This window comes from Lissotriton vulgaris, chromosome 1_1 (genome assembly GCF_964263255.1).
Source record: "Lissotriton vulgaris chromosome 1_1, aLisVul1.2, whole genome shotgun sequence".
NCBI classification, from domain to species: Eukaryota; Metazoa; Chordata; class Amphibia; order Caudata; family Salamandridae; genus Lissotriton; species Lissotriton vulgaris.
In genome coordinates, this window is record NC_141685.1 from 478,774,307 (window position 1) to 478,795,001 (window position 20,695).

Consider the following 20,695-nt stretch of genomic DNA (forward strand, 5'->3'; position numbering starts at 1 on the left):
TGCCTTTGGTATAATAGAGCAAGACTTGTTAATGTTACAACATGGTCAGTCCCAATTGTGTTCTATTGTACAGCTAGGCTGGACGTTGCAAAACCTACGTTCAGGCTACGTGCCATGGCGTCTAATCAATATAACGTCATTATTTTCTATCTTTTTTTTTTTTTTTTTCCGAAAACCTTTATTGAGCCTTTACAGTTGTTACACAGCTTGTCGCCTACAACCCAACTGGGCCGGCCGCCAAGTAAGTGCCAGGTAAGAGAAGAAACCATCATTACAATACAATTGCGCCTGCATTCTTTGAGGACGTGAAGGTAATTATCCAGAAACAAATTGTGAAGGAAAAGTGCGAATGTTCCATGCTGGGTGTATGAGGTTTTCATTTTCTGTTTTATACCTAAAGAAAGAACATTCAGAACTTCGGGAAGTAACATTACGATCAATATAATAAACTTAATGCCAGTTAGAAGTGAGCATAGTCCTGAGTTAGGGCCAACATCGCGTTGCCCTTCATGCTAGGTAAAGTGTGAGCCGTCCCTCTCCAACTCCCCGCCCCCTCCCGGTGCACCCTCCCGCAGCACTCAGCCCCCCCAACCCATTCAGTCTTCTTCGTCTGAGTCTATTGTGTCATCTTCAGGAAGTGGATCACAAATCTCGCCCCGGTACGTGTTCCATGGGGACCATATTTTGTTCCATTTGGCCGGGCACGCCCTGTTCAAATACACTGCCCGTTCTGTGACCATGGCCCTGTCCATATTTACACACCATTGTGAGGCCGTCGGTGGGTCCGCCACCCCCCAGCGCTGCGCGATATCCCTCTTGGCCATCATCATTCCTAGCATTACCCAGAGGCGGCCATGCCGGGACAAGTCAGTTGGGTCCCACACATTGAGAAGGCAGCGTCGAGGTTCAGGGAGCACTGAGACCTCCAACACCTGTGACACTGTGCGCAAGACCTGACGCCAATAGGATTGTATAACTGAGCAGTCCCAGAGTGTGTGGAAGAGTGTGCCCTCCTCCCCACAGCCCCGCAAGCAGAAGGGGTCAGGGGCTCGCTGTATGCGGTGAAGCAATGTCCTGGTGTAATATGTTCTATGCAGAACTTTGAGTTGGATGAGTCTCATTCTAGAGGATATGCCCGCTTCCCTAGGGGATGCCAGTGCCTCGTTCCATTCATGTTCATCCAGCTCGCCCACGTCCTGCTCCCATTTCTCCTTAAGAGGCACTAGTGGGTCTGGGGAATTGTTAAGGAGTTTCCGGTAAGTGAGGGAGGTGGCCTTTTTCACCATGTAGTCAGTCAAAAGGCGATCCTCTAGCGGGGATGACTCGGGGAGAGTTGACCCCGCCGGAATAGCCGCCAGTAACGCGTGACGGATTTGGACATATCGGTAGGTTACATGCGGCCCCAGGTCGTAGAGTTCTTTCAGGCGGTCAAAAGTAATGATAGCCCCACGGTCCCACATGTCCCCCACTGTCGAAATGCCAATGTCGTCCCAGCGGGAGAACCCCTTACTGGTCCGAAGGTTGCCTAAAGCACATGAGTCCCAGAGCGGAGTGAGCTTGGTGATTGTATCTTTCCACCCTAGCGCAGCGGTGGCTGCATGCCAGGTAGCTACTGTGAGCCTAGTGGGCCCCATCAGTGACCTGAGTTTTCGTTTATCATAAAGCGGGGCTAGCAGGGTGCTGGTACCCAGTTGGGCCCTGTCCGCCTGGAATGCTGGGTCAGATTGCGATGCGTGCAACCATTGATTGATCGGTCTGAGCTGGGCCGCCCAATAGTAGAGGTGGAGGTTGGGAAGTGCGATGCCACCCTCGTACCAGCTCTTGCATAGCTTGGCGTGAGCTATCCGTGCCGGGCGGTTACCCCATAACAAACCAGAGACCACTGCCGCCACCCTCTTGAAGTACCTAGGGGGCACAGCAAAAGGGGTATTGTCCAGAATATACAGAAAGCGGGGCAGGGATTTCATCTTAAACAGGGCTGCTTTCCCCAGCATCGCCAACGGTAATCCCGCCCAGAAGCTTGCATCTCGCCTGAGGCGGTCCAGTGGTGGCGCTAGGTTCAGTTTTTCGTATTCCGCCGGGTCACCTGTGACGTGAATACCGAGATATTTGAATGAGGAACCGGCTAGTCGCAGAGGGCAGTGTGGACCAACCGTTGGGTGGCTGCCCGTCAGGGCGTACAATTCGGATTTACTCCAATTGATAGTGTAGCCCGACACCTCTCCGTGGTGATTGCAAATGCGCAAGAGAGCCGGTATGCCGTGATCGGGATCTGTCAGATATACCAGCATATCATCCGCGTAAAGCGATATGCGGTCCTCCCAGCCCTCCCCCCATGTAATCCCTTTAAGCAAGGGAGTAGTCCTGATGCGGATCGCCAAGGGTTCCAGTGATAGCGCAAATAGCAGGGGGGAGAGAGGGCATCCTTGTCGGGTGCCTCGCCTGAGCGGGAAGGAGTGCGAAATGTGGCCGTTCGCCACCACATGTGCTACTGGTGCGGTGTATAGCAGTTTGATCCAGGAGATGAAGACGGGACCGAATCCCATGTATTGGAGAACCTCAAAGAGATAGGCCCACTCCACCATGTCAAAGGCCATCTTTGCATCAAGGGCCAAAATGACCGCGGACTCGCCTATGTCATCCGCTTTAGCCAACACCCCATGCACCCGTCGGAGATTGAGCGAGGTGTTCCTGTGGGGCATGAACCCTGACTGGTCCGGGTGAATAAGGTCAGATAGATGGGGCATGAGACGATTTGCCAGAAGCTTTGCTAGAATTTTGCTTTCCGCGTTAAGTAAAGATATAGGGCGGTACGAGGAGCATTCCTCCGGGGGCTTACCGGGCTTAGGAATAGCCACGATCGTGGCCGTTCGTTGGTCCAGTGGGAGCACCCCCTTAGCACGGCATTCTTCGTACATTCGGAGCAGGTATGGGCCAAAAACGTCAGTGCGGTCTTGAAACCATTCGATTGGAATGCCGTTTGGCCCCAGCGCCTTACCCGTGTGGAGGGCCCCGATGGCGATCCGCAGTTCATCAGCAGTGAATGGCGCCTCAAGCTCAGTTGCAGCCTCCGGTAGGAGTGCCGGGATGTTCAAGTCATACAGTGCGCTTTGGGCTGCAATCGCAGTGACGTCCCGTTCCGGGGTGTAGACTTTCTCAAAGTGGGCAGCCAGTGCCCCCACTATTCGATCAGGGTCAGTCTGTATATTTCCCTCTTCGTCTTTCACCTGTTGGATCCCCTTGGCGCTACCCCCTCTTTTGTCGAGCCAAGCTAACATTTTCCCCGCCTTGTCCCCAACATCATATACTCGATTTTGTGTGTCTGTGATGTGGCCTTGTGTGATGTGCCGAGCGTGGTCTGTATACAGGCGCTGGGCCAGCGCGAGTGCATGCAACGTGTCATCAGTGGGGTTCGCTTCGTGGGCAGTGGTGGTTTCGCGCAGTTGGAGCTCAAGCGCCGCGTGGTCAGCCGCCTGCTCCCGTCTGTGTGATGTTATAGAGCTGATGGCTTGCCCCCTTAGGACTGTTTTATAAGCCTCCCATAGAACCTCAGCCGAGGCTGCGGTAGGCTCGTTTTCCACGAAATAGTGTGTCGTGGCAGTCTGCAGGGCCTTCCTGACCTAAGGGACCTTAAGATAAGAGGCGTGCATAGGGAAGACGCGGTGGCGTGTTCGTGTTCGTGAGGTAATGGTGAGAGTCAGTGGGGAGTGATCTGAGATGCCCCTAGGGTGTATGAGCACCTCCTCTACGCGCTGTAACCCATCCCCTAACGCCAAGAAGTGGTCAATGCGGGACAGACTATTGTGGACGGTGGAGTGGAACGTGTACCGTCGTAGTGTAGGGTGGACATGTCGCCATATGTCCACCAACCCCAGTGCCTCAAGGAAGCGCTGAAACCTGGAAGGACCCCCCGGGAGGGCGGTCGCTGGGAACCTGTCGAGTTGTGGGTCAGCAGGGGCATTAAAGTCCCCGCCTAGCAGGGTGTCTCCCTCGGGGAGGGATAGTAAGAATTCGCCCAGGGCAGGCAACATCACTGAGTGCAATGACGGCGGGATGTAGACTGAAACTATGGTCAGGGGGCGCCCGTCCCATTGACCAACCACTGCCGCAAAACAGCCCTGCGTATCAGTTCTAGTGCTGAGGGTGATAAAAGTGGAGGACTTCTTGAGTAGGGTACCCGTACCCCGGGACCCGGTGGAGAATTCTGAGTGGGTCAACATTGTATACCCCCGTCTGTCCAGGGCCTTAGTGGCGCTACCCATTAAATGGGTCTCTTGGAGGAGTATTAGGTCAGGTTTATGACGTTTCACCTCGGACAAAACAAGGCCACGCTTCACTCTATCACCTAGGCCGCGCACATTCCAGGCTAGAAGCTTGAAGGAGGAGCCGCCCAATCGCGTCTCCCCCGCACGCATCACGTTAGGTTGTACATCCACCACCATCGAACTTTAGAGACAGAAACCATCGGCACAGACTCCACCTCCCCAGCATTATTCCATTGAACATCATAGCACATTTTACTGTTTGTGATCGATATCATGAACTTCCCGTAAAAACGAACAATTCCCCCCCCAACTCCCCCCACCCTGCCTCCCTGCCAAACGGACTCAGAACTGCCCGCCACCCCAACTTAGCAGAGCGCTTATCCCATGCTAGAAACAGAGTACTTGCACGTCAGGGGAGAGTGTCCCCCAAAGCAGGCGGTCCCTGTGCTGTCCTCGGGTCGTCCGGGCCAGCGTCCATGAACGACTTGGTGAACAGTCAGAGTGGGAGTAAAGTCCAGGTTTCATGCTTTTGTCCCTCGCGGTAGTATCATTCGCCTCTAGCAGCTCCCAAGTGGTCCTGCGACGGTGATCCAGTCGCGCTGTCCCTGGTTGGAGAACGCGAGCCCGGCCGGCTCCCCTCTCCCGTCCTGTTGCGTCGGCGGTTGGAAGTGCGGTCCACAGTGCGCCAGCCATCCAGCCATTCCCTGGCATTCTCCGCTGAGTCAAAGAACCAGACCTTCTTATCGGCCACCACTCTTAGCCGGGCCGGAAACAACATGGAGTACGGCAGGTCTTGGTCGCGAAGTGATTTTTTAACCTCTAGGAATGTCCTCCTCTTGCGGGTGACCTCCGCCGTGTAGTCTGGGAAGAAAGAGATCCGTGAATTTTGGATTTGGATGGGCGGTGCCACCCTGGCTGCCTGGAGGACCGCATCGCGGTCTCTAAAGTTAAAGAGTCTCGCCAGGATGGGGCGCGGGGTGGCCCCCGGGTAGGCGTCCCCCCCGGGACCCGGTGGGCCTGTTCCACTGTAAAAAAGTTGGACAGTCCCTTCGGGGCCAGTTTATTCTTTATAAGGTCCTCAACATACAGATCCATGGCACCCTTTGTCTCAGACTCCGGAACCCCCAAGATACGGACGTTGTTGCGTCTGGAACGCCCTTCCTGGTCATCCAGCTTACTTTTCAGAAGTTTAGTGTCCGCCTGCAGTCTCTCCATTGCCACTTGTAGGTCGGAAACGTCTTCTATTAAAGATGTAGTCACCACCTCCACCTGCTTCACCCTTTCGGTCATTTTCTGGAGGTCGGCTCTAATAAGGGTAACCTCCGCCGCGGTCGAGCCCACCGTGGCCTGTACCTGCTCCAGTGCTCGCAATACATCGTCCAGCGTGGCTTTCTTAGCACCGTCGTTGTCCGCGCCCTTCCCCAGTGATTTGCGCTGCTCAGGTTGGGTGGATGTCTGGTTATCGTAGGCATATTTCCCTAGCTTCGCCTGAGCGGCGGTCTGTCGTAGCCCCTTCCCCGCCATTTATCTCTTCCAGCGAGACAAAGTTTATGATGGAGCGGGCTGGACGCCCGTAGCCGTCCGCTTGAGGGAGGGGTATGCAGGGGGCCCAGACCGGGTGTGGGCCAGAGGTCGCTGACGCTGGCGGGGTGTTGCCGACGGCCGCTGAGCTGTTGCGGCCTCGGCTAGGCCAAGCAAAATGGCGACTGGTGCTGCACAGGTCCCTCGGCGTGTGTCGAGCGCAGCCAAGGGGCACCGCTGCGTAGCGCCACCAGAGACACAGCGTGAAGGATGGAGTGGTCGGCGGGATGGATTGCCAGCCGAAGGCGTCGAGCGTTGTCGTCAGCGGCTACTTCCGGGTGGTTGCGCCGGGGAGGGTGAACTTCCGCCCGGCCCAAGGTTTCACTCGACACCGGTGCTCGCCTCGTGTCACCAGGCCTGTCTTCCGCGAGGGATGTGGATGAAGTTTCGTCCCGATGCCGGGGTCCGAGCGCTCCCAAATTTTCTGTGTTGGCGCCGTTCGGTCACCGCACCCAGGACACCCTCTTCGGACTGATCAGTGAGCGGATAGGCATGCGGATTGATGCGGGAAAACCGCCTTGCTACGGGAGCCTCTCTAGGTTGCTGCCGCCATCATCGGCTGCTAGCCACGCCCCCCCATTATTTTCTATCTTTAACCTTACTGATAAACACATCAGTTTGGCACAAAAAGGAGCAAACTATACGATTCTGAGCATTGAAAAACTAGAACTAGAGAGATTACTAATGTCAGAGAGACCTGTCATTGAATGGATAATACACGGAACAATTACAATTCCGATAACAACTTTCCAGTTTAAAAATTGCCAAGAATATATACCAGCAGGCCAGTATGAAAGGTTGGGTAAAGGATACATCAAATCAACCTGGGATTTACCTTACACACACAAATGTTATAGTGAATGGAAAAAGGAGGAATTCCTTAGGGGTAATAATTGTAAAAATCCCTAAGCGGTACACTTCTGTGTCAAGGTATTAACTTGCATGGAGCCTGCGAAGGGTCTTCAAATAACCTTTCATGTCACCTGCAAGACACTCCTGCAACACAGATAGAACCATTCTTTAGACAACTTTCCAACGGTAGCTACATTTTAATAAATGACCACAGCTGTTGTGGAATGGTGCCAGGAGAATGCTATCTCGTAACTGTTACTTTCAGGTTCGTTTGCTGTATGCAAGTATTGTATCCAAACAGCAATCCAGACATGGAGGTGGCAATAGGGCCTTATGTGAATATCTCTTCTATTCATATTGATACTTTAAGCAGAATGAAGTCTATTCTTTTACAGACAACTGTGCCGCTGACCTCGTCCAAAAAAACGTATGATCTGCAAGTTGCAAGGACAACGTCAGAGATACATACCCTTTTATCGACAAATTGCCCTGTGCATTTCGTAGAAATGTTAAGTCAAATTCTCCCACGCTCCCTGGCTCCTGGTGTTATCGTTACTCACCCATTGACTTCAGACTGTCTGTACTTTTAAATTGTGCATTTGTTTGACCTCACTGCGCTCATAGCGCTTCTGGCGATTTGTAACTCTGCTTAGTTTGTGCCATTATAATAGCGCGACAGCGTTTCTGGTGATTTGTATTGCTGCATAGTTGGTGCCATTGAAACAGCGCGACGAAAACGGCACTGCGCTCTATCTCTGCACAATAACGCCGCCTGTTTAAAAGCGCTTGTGATTATAATCTCAGTGCCCCCAGCCTCAATCGACTTTTCACCGCCTCCATTTTGTTTGTTGTTGTCTCCCAGAGCCCTTCCTCGTCGCCCCGCTCCCGCCTCCCTGCTGCCCCTCCCACGCCCCTCCCCCTCCACTCTCCATTTAATGACAGATGTCCCCACGTGCAGCGTCCACGCGCTGCGGCCGCGTCGAAGGTGCGCCAAAGGTAAGCCCGTCTACGCCCGTCCGCGCCAAGACCGAGCCCAGCGCCAGACCCCCTGGTTCCCTTAAGTCCCAGCCCACCCGCATTACATACGATTCCTCCTCCCTCCTTGCACTAAACCCCGGCCGACTCCCCAACTGCGCCCAAGCCGCACCTGGACACACCCATGGACCCTTCACATGCAACTCCTGCAAGTTTGACGGCACAAAAACCAATTCCTCATCCACTAACACCAAACATAGATCTGACGCCAACCACCTAAAATGCATCCTACTCAACACCCGATCGGTCCACAGCCACGCCATCAACCTTTGGAATCTACTAGACACCATCTCTCCAGATGTCGCCTTCCTAACAGAAACTTGGATGAACGCCTCCTCAGCCCCAGACATCACCATAGCCATCCCGGAAGGCTACAAGATCATCCGAAAAGATCGCACCATCCAAACAGGAGGAGGCATCGCCATCGTCCATAAGAACTCCATCCGCATCTCAACCAGCTTGGACGTCAACCTCTCTAGCGCCGAACACCTTCACTTCCAGATCCACACCAACCCCAAGACCACACTCAGAGGCACCCTCCTCTACAGGCCACCAGGACCCCATGCACAATTCACTGAAGACATCACTGATTTTATCACCCAACACGCCCTCTCCTCCGAGGACTACATCCTATTGGGAGACCTCAATTTTCACCTGGAAAAGAGCAACGACAACAACACCACCACCCTTCTGGACAATTTCGCCAACCTCGGACTCAAACAACTTGTTAATATCCCCACACACCACGCAGGACACACTCTCGACCCTATCTTCACCTCCAGCAAACATATTTCCTTCAGTCACACCACAGTTCTCCAATCGACGGACCACAGCTGCGTTCACTTTGCTTACAATAAGACCACAACCCACAACCATCCTCAACCTACCCTGCGAAGAAACTGGAACAAAATCACCATCGACCAGATCTCCACATCGCTTCTTCAAACCCCCCTGCCCACTCATCGAACCACAACCAAGCAGCCGTTAACCTCACTCAATGGCTAAGCAACACCGCCGACAACCTAGCACCTTTGAAAAAACGTCAAATCAAACTAGGCAGCAAAAACGCCTCCTGGATCAACGAAGATCTTAAGAAATCCAAGAAACTCTGTCGCTCCCTTGAGAAGGCCTGGAAAAAAGACCCAAACTCCAACACCAGGGAGGCCTTCAAAAACGCCACCCGCATACACCACTAATTGATCCGGACTGCCAAGAAAACCGCATTCAAAGACCGACTAGACAAAAACGCCCACAACAGCAAGGAGTTATTCAACATCGTCAAAGAGTTTACCAACCCCACTGCCAACTCCAACGACATCACCCCCTCTCAAACCCTTTGTGACTCCCTAGCTTCGTTCTTCCACGACAAAATCGCAGACATCCACAACAGCTTCGACAACCAACCCGAAGACCAACCCACCCAACCCTCTGCTGTACCTTCTCCCCCCTTGAACATCCTTAATGACTGGAACCCAATCTCCACTGAGGACACCATCCACCTGATGAACTCCATCCACTCAGGATCCCCCACAGACCCATGCCCTCACCACATCTTCAACAAAGCAGACTCCATCATAGCACCACACCTCCGAGACGTCATCAACTGCTCCCTCAACTCCGGCACCTTCCCAGAAAGCTGGAAACACGCCGAACTCAGCGCCCTTCTGAAAAAACCCACAGCTGACCCCACCGAACTCAAAAACTACCGCCCCATCTCGCTCCTTCCATTCCCGGCCAAAGTCATCGAGAAAGCTGTCAACAACCAGCTCGCCGCCTTCCTCGAAGCCAACAAATCCCTCCACTCCTCACAGTCCGGCTTCCGAGCCAAACACAGTACTGAGACCGCACTCATCGCAGCAACAGACGACATCCGAACTCTACTGGACAATGGAGACACAGTCGTCCTCATCCTCCTCGACCTCTCCGCAGCCTTCGACACAGTCTGTCATAACACCCTGTTACAATGACTCAGAAACATCGGAATCCAAGGAAAAGCACTGGAATGGATCACCTCATTCCTTGCCGGAAGAACTCAGAGAGTATGCCTCCCACCATTCAAGTCAGAGGCCACTGAAGTCATCTGCGGCGTGCCACAAGGATCTTCACTCAGCCCCACCCTCTTCAACGTATACATGAGCCCCCTCGCGACCATCGCACGCCAACACAACCTCAACATCATCTCCTACGCTGCTGACACTCAACTGATCCTCTCACTCACCAAAGACCCAAACATCGCCAAAACCAACCTACATGAAGGAATGAAAGAGGTAGCCGAATGGATGAAGCATAGCCGTCTGAAACTGAATTCAGACAAAACAGAAGTCCTTATCTTAGGTACCTCCCCCTCCGCTTGGGACGACTCTTGGTGGCCAGAGGCCCTTGGTAAAGCACCCATCCCGACGGATCATGCACGGAACCTAGGCGTCATCCTGGATTCCTCACTCTCGATGACCAGACAAGTCAACGCCGTCTCTTCATCTTGCTTCAACATTCTTCGCATGCTCAAAAAAACATTTCGCTGGATCCCCACCGAAACTAGAAAAACGGTCACCCACGCACTGGTTAATGTTAATGTTAATGTTAATGTTAATGTTAACAGGTATTTGTTGAGCGCTCGTACGCCCGGAGGCTTCATGGCGCTATAGGAAGGAACAGGACGCGTCAGCCATTTGATAGAGCGAGACAGCTCAAGGGTATGCCTGAGAAAAGAGCCAGGTCTTCAGAAGGTGTCGAAAACTGAGGAGGTTGTCACTTAGTTTAAGGTGAAGGGGGAGGGAGTTCCAGAAGGCAGCTGCAAGATGGTCAAAGCAGCTGCCTCCGAGACGTTTCCTCTTGTACGACGGCACAATCAACAGAGATTTATGGGTGGACCGGAGGTGTCGGGAAGGATTGTATTTATGGAATAGGTTCCTGACGAATTGGGGGCCAGTATCTTGCAGAGATTTAAATAAGATGCATCCCGTCTTGAAGGCCACACGTTGTTCCACCGGCAACCAGTGTAATTGTTTCAGGCCAGATCTAACAGATTGCCTTCTAGGGATGTTCAGAAGAAGTCTGGCTGCTTGGTTCTGAACCAGCTGGTTACAAGCTGCCTAGACTACGGAAACACCCTCTACGCCGGTACCACCGCAAAACTTCAGAAAAAACTCCAACGCATCCAGAACGCATCAGCCAGACTCATATTAGACATCCTGCGTAAAGAACACATTTCTGGTCACCTGAAAAACCTCCACTGGCTCCCCGTCAATAAGAGGATAATTTCTGCCTCCTCACCCACGCACACAAAGCTCTTTACGAACTTGGACCCGAATGCCTCAATACACGTCTTTCCTTCTACACCCCACCCCGCCAGCTGTGCTCTTCCAACCAAGCCCTCGCTGCTGTTCCCCGCGTCAACAAAACCACCATGGGAGGAAGATCATTCTCCTACCTAGCGGCCAAAACCTGGAACTCACTTCCCATGCACCTTCGCCTCACTCAAAACCACCTAGCATTCAGAAAGCAACTTAAAACCTGGATATTCGAGAAGTAATTCCCCACCCCTCTTCAAGCGCCTTGAGACCCTCTGGGTATGTAGCGCGCTATATAAATTTATTGACTTGACTTGACTAGACTTGATATCAGTGGCATTGCACATGTATTGAAGACAATTTTTTCGGGACGTTAATACCATTTGAAACAGTTCTGGGCATCTTCCTGAATTTTGTCCATTCTGTCTTTGGCAGCCTACCTTTAATTTTGGGACTCGTAGCAGGAATTTTATTTTATTTTGTTCCTTCTGCTACGATATGGCAATCCAATCCACAAACAAGACTCCAGCAACGATGGAGGAGACGATCCTAGCAATACGCTATCGAGACCGTATTGGGTAAGAGATCTGAGTACAACTTGGTTGCACATGTATTTAAGACAATTTTTTCGGGACGGTAATACCATTTGAAACAGTTCTAGGCATCTTCCCGAATTTTGTCCATTCTGTCTTTGGCGGCCTACCTTTCATTTTGGGACTCGTAGCAGGAATTTTATTTTATTTTGTTCCTTCTGCTACAATATGGCAAGCCAATCCACAAACAAGACTCCAGCAACGATGGAAGAGACAATCCTAGCAATAAGCTACCGAGACCGTATTGGGTAAGAGATCTGAGTACAACTTGGTTTCTTTCATTCAGACCAATCTGGCAGGATTGCATCTTACCTGTGCTTCGATGTTTGCTATGCGTAGGAGAATGCGTGTTGGACGTCTGTCTTACACTACCATCAGCAGTACCAATGGATATCGATACTTTGCTTTGTCCAGTAACGACTCGTGCAACGTGTTGTCCCCAGCGGCTACCTATTCTGATGACGGCATTCGTTGAGACTTCACCACTACGAGTAGGTGGCGGTAAAGTACGAGAGGAAAGCAGCACCAAACAGGTACAACCTTCTGTGAGCATTGCTGATCCAAACATCGATGATAGTAATCACGCACAGAACTGCACAGTTACAGTATTTTCAAACTTGGTCGAACTTTCACCTGATGTTGTAGACCAATTTTTTGCAAGCCTGTCTGATATGATGTTCTCCCCTGAACAACGAGAATAACTTTTAAAAACAACAAGCACACAGCGTTCCCTGAACTCTGAATTTGGCCTTCAGTTCTGTTAAGCAAAGCAACTGAAAACATTTGGAACTATTTTTTCCCCCGAAAGCGAAATTATTTTTCTTTCACATCAAAAATATTTACCATTTTTTCCGGCACATGGTACTTTGCTTAAAGTAGAACTATTCTTAGAGAACAGAGCTTCTATTTTTAGAGACATTATTTATTTAGAGACAATATTTTACCTCAGCCTCTAGCACTTGTACAGTATCATATAAATATGTGATGGAATGGTCTTGACCTTCTTTTCTGTATACAGAGCCATTTCATGTGTAATTTTCACAATTCATTCAGCTGATATATATATGCATTTACCTGAATGATAACCCAGCTTGAAAATTGTACAGTACCAATACTCATTTTCGTGTATAAACCATACACCATTTCAAATGCACTTATATCTTTTGGGGTGGGATGGAAAACACACATGCATCGTATGTTTAATATTGCTTATTTCTTAGTAATGATGGACATTAATACATGGAGTGGGTGTTATATTTGTATCTAGGACCCTAATTCGATATTCCTGATTCATGCCCTTATGTGGGTATAACAAATAGTATCCTCATAAAGGCATAAGAATCATATCCATATTTAGTAATAGCCCATGCAGTCCATAACACAGCAAGGCTACTCCCAAAGACTCCTAGAAAGCACAACGTGTTCTTTAAACAAACCAAGCCTCCAGAAGTCCGGGAATTCCCCCTGCTTTTGTTTTGATTTTCACAAGAACTCCTGGAGTCCAGAAAGAACTGTTAGTTCTTAGTGACATCTTATGTCCAACCTTACGTCAAACCCGGCACCTTTCAGGTATAAATATACCAACGTTGCCTTAAGCAAACACACAGTGGTGTGGAGCAGAGCGGCTATCTATTTATCCGAAGCCCAGCTGATGCGAGAGCCGATTGAAGCCACCCCTCCTTTTGACGCGCTGGAGAAGCTGCCTTTTCTCACTCCGAAAAAATCCAGCTCCGGTGTTCCTAAGTCACCCTCGCGGGTTGCTGGGAGATCGAGTCCTGAGAAGCGAGATACAAGACCTCCTTCATTCTGTAACCAAGGTACGGAGCTGATTATAACCTTAGAGAGAACTCTTGATTCCGATACTTGGCAAACACCTAACTTAACTTAAAACTGCAACTTACTTACTCCTTCCCACGTATTAGGCTTAGGTCAGGTACACCGGGGTAGGCGTATCTTAGAAGCACCAGTTGATTTCGTTAGTCAATGTTTTTATGTATGTATATATTTTATCCATTTTAAAGTATCATATGGCTAAGAAACCATATCAATGCTTTTACATTTTTATTTCATAATACTACTTTTACTGTACGCACTTTACTTTATGATAAGTATTGCAATTGTGGCAATTCATTCCTCTTGCATGAGGAAGAAGACTGCTCAATAAAATAACACCTTTTATTGAAAATGCCTGTTTCTCTATTTCTCTGCACTCTGGTGAAATTAAGCATGCACGATTGACTGAGTGGAATAGCTGTCTATTGTTTTCACACGACTCTAGAGATACACTCTTTATTCTGAGGGAGCAAAGTTGTCATGTTTATGCGGTTGTCAGAAACTAATCCCTTCTTGTCTAAATCAGGACGGTTAACCCTTTCCTGAACAGTCGAGAAAGTTTCTAGTGACCTCTGAGCTAGCTGGCAAAACTAATTAAGTCTAACATAGTCAGTAGAGACCTAGATGACCTCAGTCCTACGTCTACACTGCTGTTTATGTTATTCCAATGCCCAGAGCCTATTGGGAATATAGGAACTACAAGACTGCCTCTGCGCTGTAACTTTTCCCACATCAGAACAAATTATTTTTTATTGAGCAGAGCAACAAGGATAATTATCAAATAATCAAAAAACATATTAATCACAAATAAAATTGTGCCTGACAATCTCATTAAATACATGACAACAAGGCATAAATAGACATTGGCAAATGTTTCAATTGATGTAATACAGCTGTAAAATACGAATTAAAAGCACATTCTTGTCACTAGCCGGCCAGCAGTGCTCTCCCCATATACATTTACATTCAGTTTAAGATTTTTGTTCTCTCCCCATCTTACCAATAGCTATCTAGAATAAAATCTTCTGGGTTTCAAAAGTGCTAAAGTGCTAAAGAGTCACAAACGACCTGGCTTAAGTTTTGAGAGCAGCTAAATATTTTCCAGGTCTCAGTAAACTTTTAGTAAACTTTCTTAAACTTTTTAGTTGCCCCCACATGCCATGCATAAGCTTCTACAAAGGTCCTGCGTTCAAAAAAACACATAGATGGAGAAACCATGTTGGCAGGACAAGCGTCGTTAAAAGGCAATTATGCAGCATTACCTCTCAACTATCCACTCAGTAATACATACATAATTGATGCAAACTCCGTTCCTTTTGCTCAAATTCCCTGGAGTGGGGATAGAGTAATTCCAAACACGAACCGGAGAGTTTTCTTGATTGAAGACGCACACAAGGGACTGGGTCCGAGGCACTAAGTGATCTTGAAATCTTTAATAGAATTACAATCAGAATACTGGTGGCCGGGGATGAGCTTGCAAATTTACAAATTTGCAATGGATTGTCCAGACTGCAACAGAGATCGCAGTTGTGAACCGGACCAGATTATTGCCAGGACACCTTTATTAGAAAGCATCAGGTGATCTATAGGCCTAAATCCAGCCGGAGAAATGCGGTCCCATAATTATTAAGACTTGATTCACTAAAGATGTGGCCCCAGTGCTCGGCTGACGCCAGAACTGTTATAAAAGATTTGCGAGTCTTTATCGGCACATACGCAATTGGCATGCTACATTCTGACCAGGGTCCTACGTTTAGCTCTCGAGCTTACAAAGAGGCCATGACCAGCATGGGCATTGCATTGCGGTACTCTTCTCCCTTCCATCCTGAGGGAAATGGGGTAGCGGAAAGAAAAAACCGTGACATAAAGCAATCTATAACAGCGAGGGTATTAGGTTCAGGTGATGGGTGGGTCAAACATCTAATAAGTGTCCAACGTAATCTTAATAACATGCCAAGAAATTCTCTAGGAGGTATCAGTCCGTACGAACTTTTGTTTGGTACTAGAATGATTATCCAGGATATGGATCGTCAAACTTCAGTGGAAAAAGGAAAAACTTTTGATATCAAAGATCGTTTTGCTGTTTTACAGGACTTGAATGAAACAAGAAAGAGTCTAAGTAACAAAAAGTTTAAGCCAACAACCACTGAAGAACCACCTGTCCCAGCAAGACCTGTCTGGATTCCAAAGATTGGGGATCTGGTCAGAGAAAAGATCGCAGTGAAGAAGGAATTTGGGCCTTCTTTCAGAAAAGCAGTACCTGTCTTAGCTGTCAGCGGAACAAGATCAGTAGTACTACTGCCACCTGCTGGTAAAAAGGAAAAAAGAATTGTATCCATCGACCTGGTGAAACCACAATCATGTGGCCGATAATAAGTAGTAGGCCCAGTGGACTCCCAAGAAATAGCAGAAGACCAAACTTTGCTACAATCCAAGAGGTCCAAACTGAGAGACTAATCACATTCGATAAACCTGCAGTAAATAAAAAAGAACTATGCAACAAAGCCATGGAACTAGTGCCTCTTGGAACCCAAATTACAACAATTCCTGATGATACACCAATCTAAAACGATGAAGCAACAAAAGAAAATGCAAAGATCAATGGAAATTCGGAAGCAATCCCACCAATTGACAGAACTGCATCTGGCTATTTTATCAACTTTGATGACTTTTCTGATGATCCAAGTGTACATGAAGACAAGCCAGCAACAAAAACTTTCAAAGAAAAAATAACCAAGCTTTTTCACCAACTAAAAGAAACATATCTGATTTCACCATGGATTGAATTTTGGACTGTGTTAGGTATACTTTTCCTCCTGCTTTGGCTCATCATGGTTTTATACTTGGGTAAATTAATTGATGGAAAATATAGTACAATGGACACAGCAAATCAGAACATCAACTTGGTCCTAAAGTCTCACAGATCCTCTCACATCGAGAAAAGAGAACTATCATAAGTGAACATCACAGCCAATCCAATACCTGGGGGTATAGCATGGGACAAAACTGAATATGAAATTTATGGCCCGATTGAGCTCTCCAAGTATCCACACCAGTTTATGGTTTCCTTAAGTGATTTTGTGATACCAAGTTCTTTTTCTGATGATTGGGATTTTGAAAATATTAACAACATGATGTCCAATTTAGTAATGTCAGCTAAATTTACAGAACATGATTATTTACAAAGTTCATCAAATTATGAAGAATTATACTGTTACAATCACTATGGTCATCACTATTTGCATAAATCTGCACAACCTAGAAATGTTTTTACTTATAATCAATGGGAACATTGTCCAACTCCACCAAAAGGAAGTTCGAAGACATTTTATGAGAAATTTCCATACTTCTCAGGATTTAATAACAGTGATCCAGAAACGTTTTATTTTAAAATGTTAAATAAGATAGGAATGAAAACAATGTTGTCTAATACTAAACTGATTTATTCTGAAAAATTTTATGACAAAATGTCTACATATGGTTTTGAATTTTGGAAAAATAACATTGAAACAAAAACCATCTGGGGAACAAAAGACTGGCAGGTACAATTTCTAGAATCATTATTTAGAGCCTGCATGATAAGATAAAAGACTTAAATAAACCGTCTATTCCAAAGCCCATACCTGATAGTAATAGTACTACGGATGTGGAAATAGACGTATCCCATATTTTTCACCAAAATAGAACAAATCCTGATTTGAAAAAATGGTTGATCTGGCCCACAGACACAAATAACTGTCAAGATCGATTCCTGAACAAAAGACAGAGGTTCAAACTGACCAGGCCAGACCCAAGATAATCCCAGAGACAACATCCAGGGATATTTACATACAGTGTAGGGAAATAATGCCTTAAGTGGCTATAGAAATCCACACTGGCTGAAATTAAGCAACACTTGACTTTACTTAAAGAAGGTGCTGACTTGCGAGATTTCATACTGGGACCTCGCAAACAGCGTCAAAAATGTTTCATAGCGGCCGGTATATACGCTGCATACAACGATGCTTGGAAAGTAATGCAAATTAAAACAGCAGAAAAAATACGAGAAATTGAACGTATAAATTTGGAAAAATCACTTTCTGTAGTGGACAATGTGTTAACGACTCTGTCTTCCAGAATACATTCACTGGACAGTATTGTATCATCTGCCTTTGGTATAATAGAGCAAGACTTGTTAATGTTACAACATGGTCAGTCCCAATTGTGTTCTATTGTACAGCTAGGCTGGACGTTGCAAAACCTACGTTCAGGCTACGTGCCATGGCGTCTAATCAATATAACGTCATTATTTTCTATCTTTAACCTTACTGATAAACACATCAGTTTGGCACAAAAAGGAGCAAACTATACGATTCTGAGCATTGAAAAACTTGAGAGATTACCAATGTCAGAGAGACCTGTCATTGAATGGATAATACACGGAACAATTACAATTCCGATAACAACTTTCCAGTTTAAAAATTGCCAAGAATATATACCAGCAGGCCAGTATGAAAGGTTGGGTAAAGGATACATCAAATCAACCTGGGATTTACCTTAGACACACAAATGTTATAGTGAATGGAAAAAGGAGGAATTCCTTAGGGGTAATAATTGTAAAAATCCCTAAGCGGTACACTTCTGTGTCAAGGTATTAACTTGCATGGAGCCTGCGAAGGGTCTTCAAATAACCTTTCATGTCACCTGCAAGACACTCCTGCAACACAGATAGAACCATTCTTTAGACAACTTTCCAACGGTAGCTACATTTTAATAAATGACCACAGCTGTTGTGGAATGGTGCCAGGAGAATGCTATCTCGTAACTGTTACTTTCAGGTTCGTTTGCTGTATGCAAGTATTGTATCCAAACAGCAATCCAGACATGGAGGTGGCAATAGGGCCTTATGTGAATATCTCTTCTATTCATATTGATACTTTAAGCAGAATGAAGTCTATTCTTTTACAGACAACTGTGCCGCTGACCTTGTCCAAAAAAACGTATGATCTGCAAGTTGCAAGGACAACGTCAGAGATACATACCCTTTTATCGACAAATTGCCCTGTGCATTTCGTAGAAATGTTAAGTCAAATTCTCCCACGCTCCCTGGCTCCTGGTGGTATCGTTACTCACCCATTGACTTCAGACTGTCTGTACTTTTAAATTGTGCATTTGTTTGACCTCACTGCGCTCATAGCGCTTCTGGTGATTTGTAACTCTGCTTAGTTTGTGCCATTATAATAGCGCGACAGCGTTTCTGGTGATTTGTATTGCTGCATAGTTGGTGCCATTGAAACAGCGCGACGAAAACGGCACTGCGCTCTATCTCTGCACAATAACGCCGCCTGTTTAAAAGCGCTTGTGATTATAATCTCAGTGCCCCCAGCCTCAATCGACTTTTCACCGCCTCCATTTTGTTTGTTGTTGTCTCCCAGAGCCCTTCCTCGTCGCCCCGCTCCCGCCTCCCTGCTGCCCCTCCCACGCCCCTCCCCCTCCACTCTCCATTTAATGACAGATGTCCCCACGTGCAGCGTCCACGCGCTGCGGCCGCGTCGAAGGTGCGCCAAAGGTAAGCCCGTCTACGCCCGTCCGCGCCAAGACCGAGCCCAGCGCCAGACCCCCTGGTTCCCTTAAGTCCCAGCCCACCCGCATTACATACGATTCCTCCTCCCTCCTTGCACTAAACCCCGGCCGACTCCCCAACTGCGCCCAAGCCGCACCTGGACACACCCATGGACCCTTCACATGCAACTCCTGCAAGTTTGACGGCACAAAAACCAATTCCTCATCCACTAACACCAAACATAGATCTGACGCCAACCACCTAAAATGCATCCTACTCAACACCCGATCGGTCCACAGCCACGCCATCAACCTTTGGAATCTACTAGACACCATCTCTCCAGATGTCGCCTTCCTAACAGAAACTTGGATGAACGCCTCCTCAGCCCCAGACATCACCATAGCCATCCCGGAAGGCTACAAGATCATCCGAAAAGATCGCACCATCCAAACAGGAGGAGGCATCGCCATCGTCCATAAGAACTCCATCCGCATCTCAACCAGCTTGGACGTCAACCTCTCTAGCGCCGAACACCTTCACTTCCAGATCCACACCAACCCCAAGACCACACTCAGAGGCACCCTCCTCTACAGGCCACCAGGACCCCATGCACAATTCACTGAAGACATCACTGATTTTATCACCCAACACGCCCTCTCCTCCGAGGACTACATCCTATTGGGAGACCTCAATTTTCACCTGGAAAAGAGCGACGACAACAACACCACCACCCTTCTGGACAATTTCGCCAACCTCGGACTCAAACAACTTGTTAATATCCCCACACACCACGCAGGACACACTCTCGACCCTATCTTCACCTCCAGCAAACATATTTCCTTCAGTCACACCACAGTTCTCCAATGGACGGACCACAGCTGCGTTCACTTTGCTTACAATAAGACCACAACCCACAACCATCCTCAACCTACCCTGCGAAGAAACTGGAACAAAATCACCATCGACCAGATCTCCACATCGCTTCTTCAAACCCCCCTGCCCACTCATCGAACCACAACCAAGCAGCCATTAACCTCACTCAATGGCTAAGCAACACCGCCGACAACCTAGCACCTTTGAAAAAACGTCAAATCAAACTAGGCAGCAAAAACGCCTCCTGGATCAACGAAGATCTTAAGAAATCCAAGAAACTCTGTCGCTCCCTTGAGAAGGCCTGGAAAAAAGACCCAAACCCCAACACCAGGGAGGCCTTCAAAAACGCCACCCGCATACACCACTAATTGATCCGGACTGCCAAGAAAACCGCATTCAAAGACCGACTAGACAAAAACGCCCACAACAGCAAGGAGTTATTCAACATCGTCAAAGAGTTTACCAACCCCACTGCCAACTCCAACGACATCACCCCCTCTCAAACCCTTTGCCACTCCCTAGCTTCGTTCTTCCACGACAAAATCGCAGACATCCACAACAGCTTCGACAACCAACCCGAAGACCAACCCACCCAACCCTCTGCTGTACCTTCTCCCCCCTTGAACATCCTTAATGACTGGAACCCAATCTCCACTGAGGACACCATCCGCCTGATGAACTCCATCCACTCAGGATCCCCCACAGACCCATGCCCTCACCACATCTTCAACAAAGCAGACTCCATCATAGCACCACACCTCCGAGACGTCATCAACTGCTCCCTCAACTCCAGCACCTTCCCAGAAAGCTGGAAACACGCCGAACTCAGCG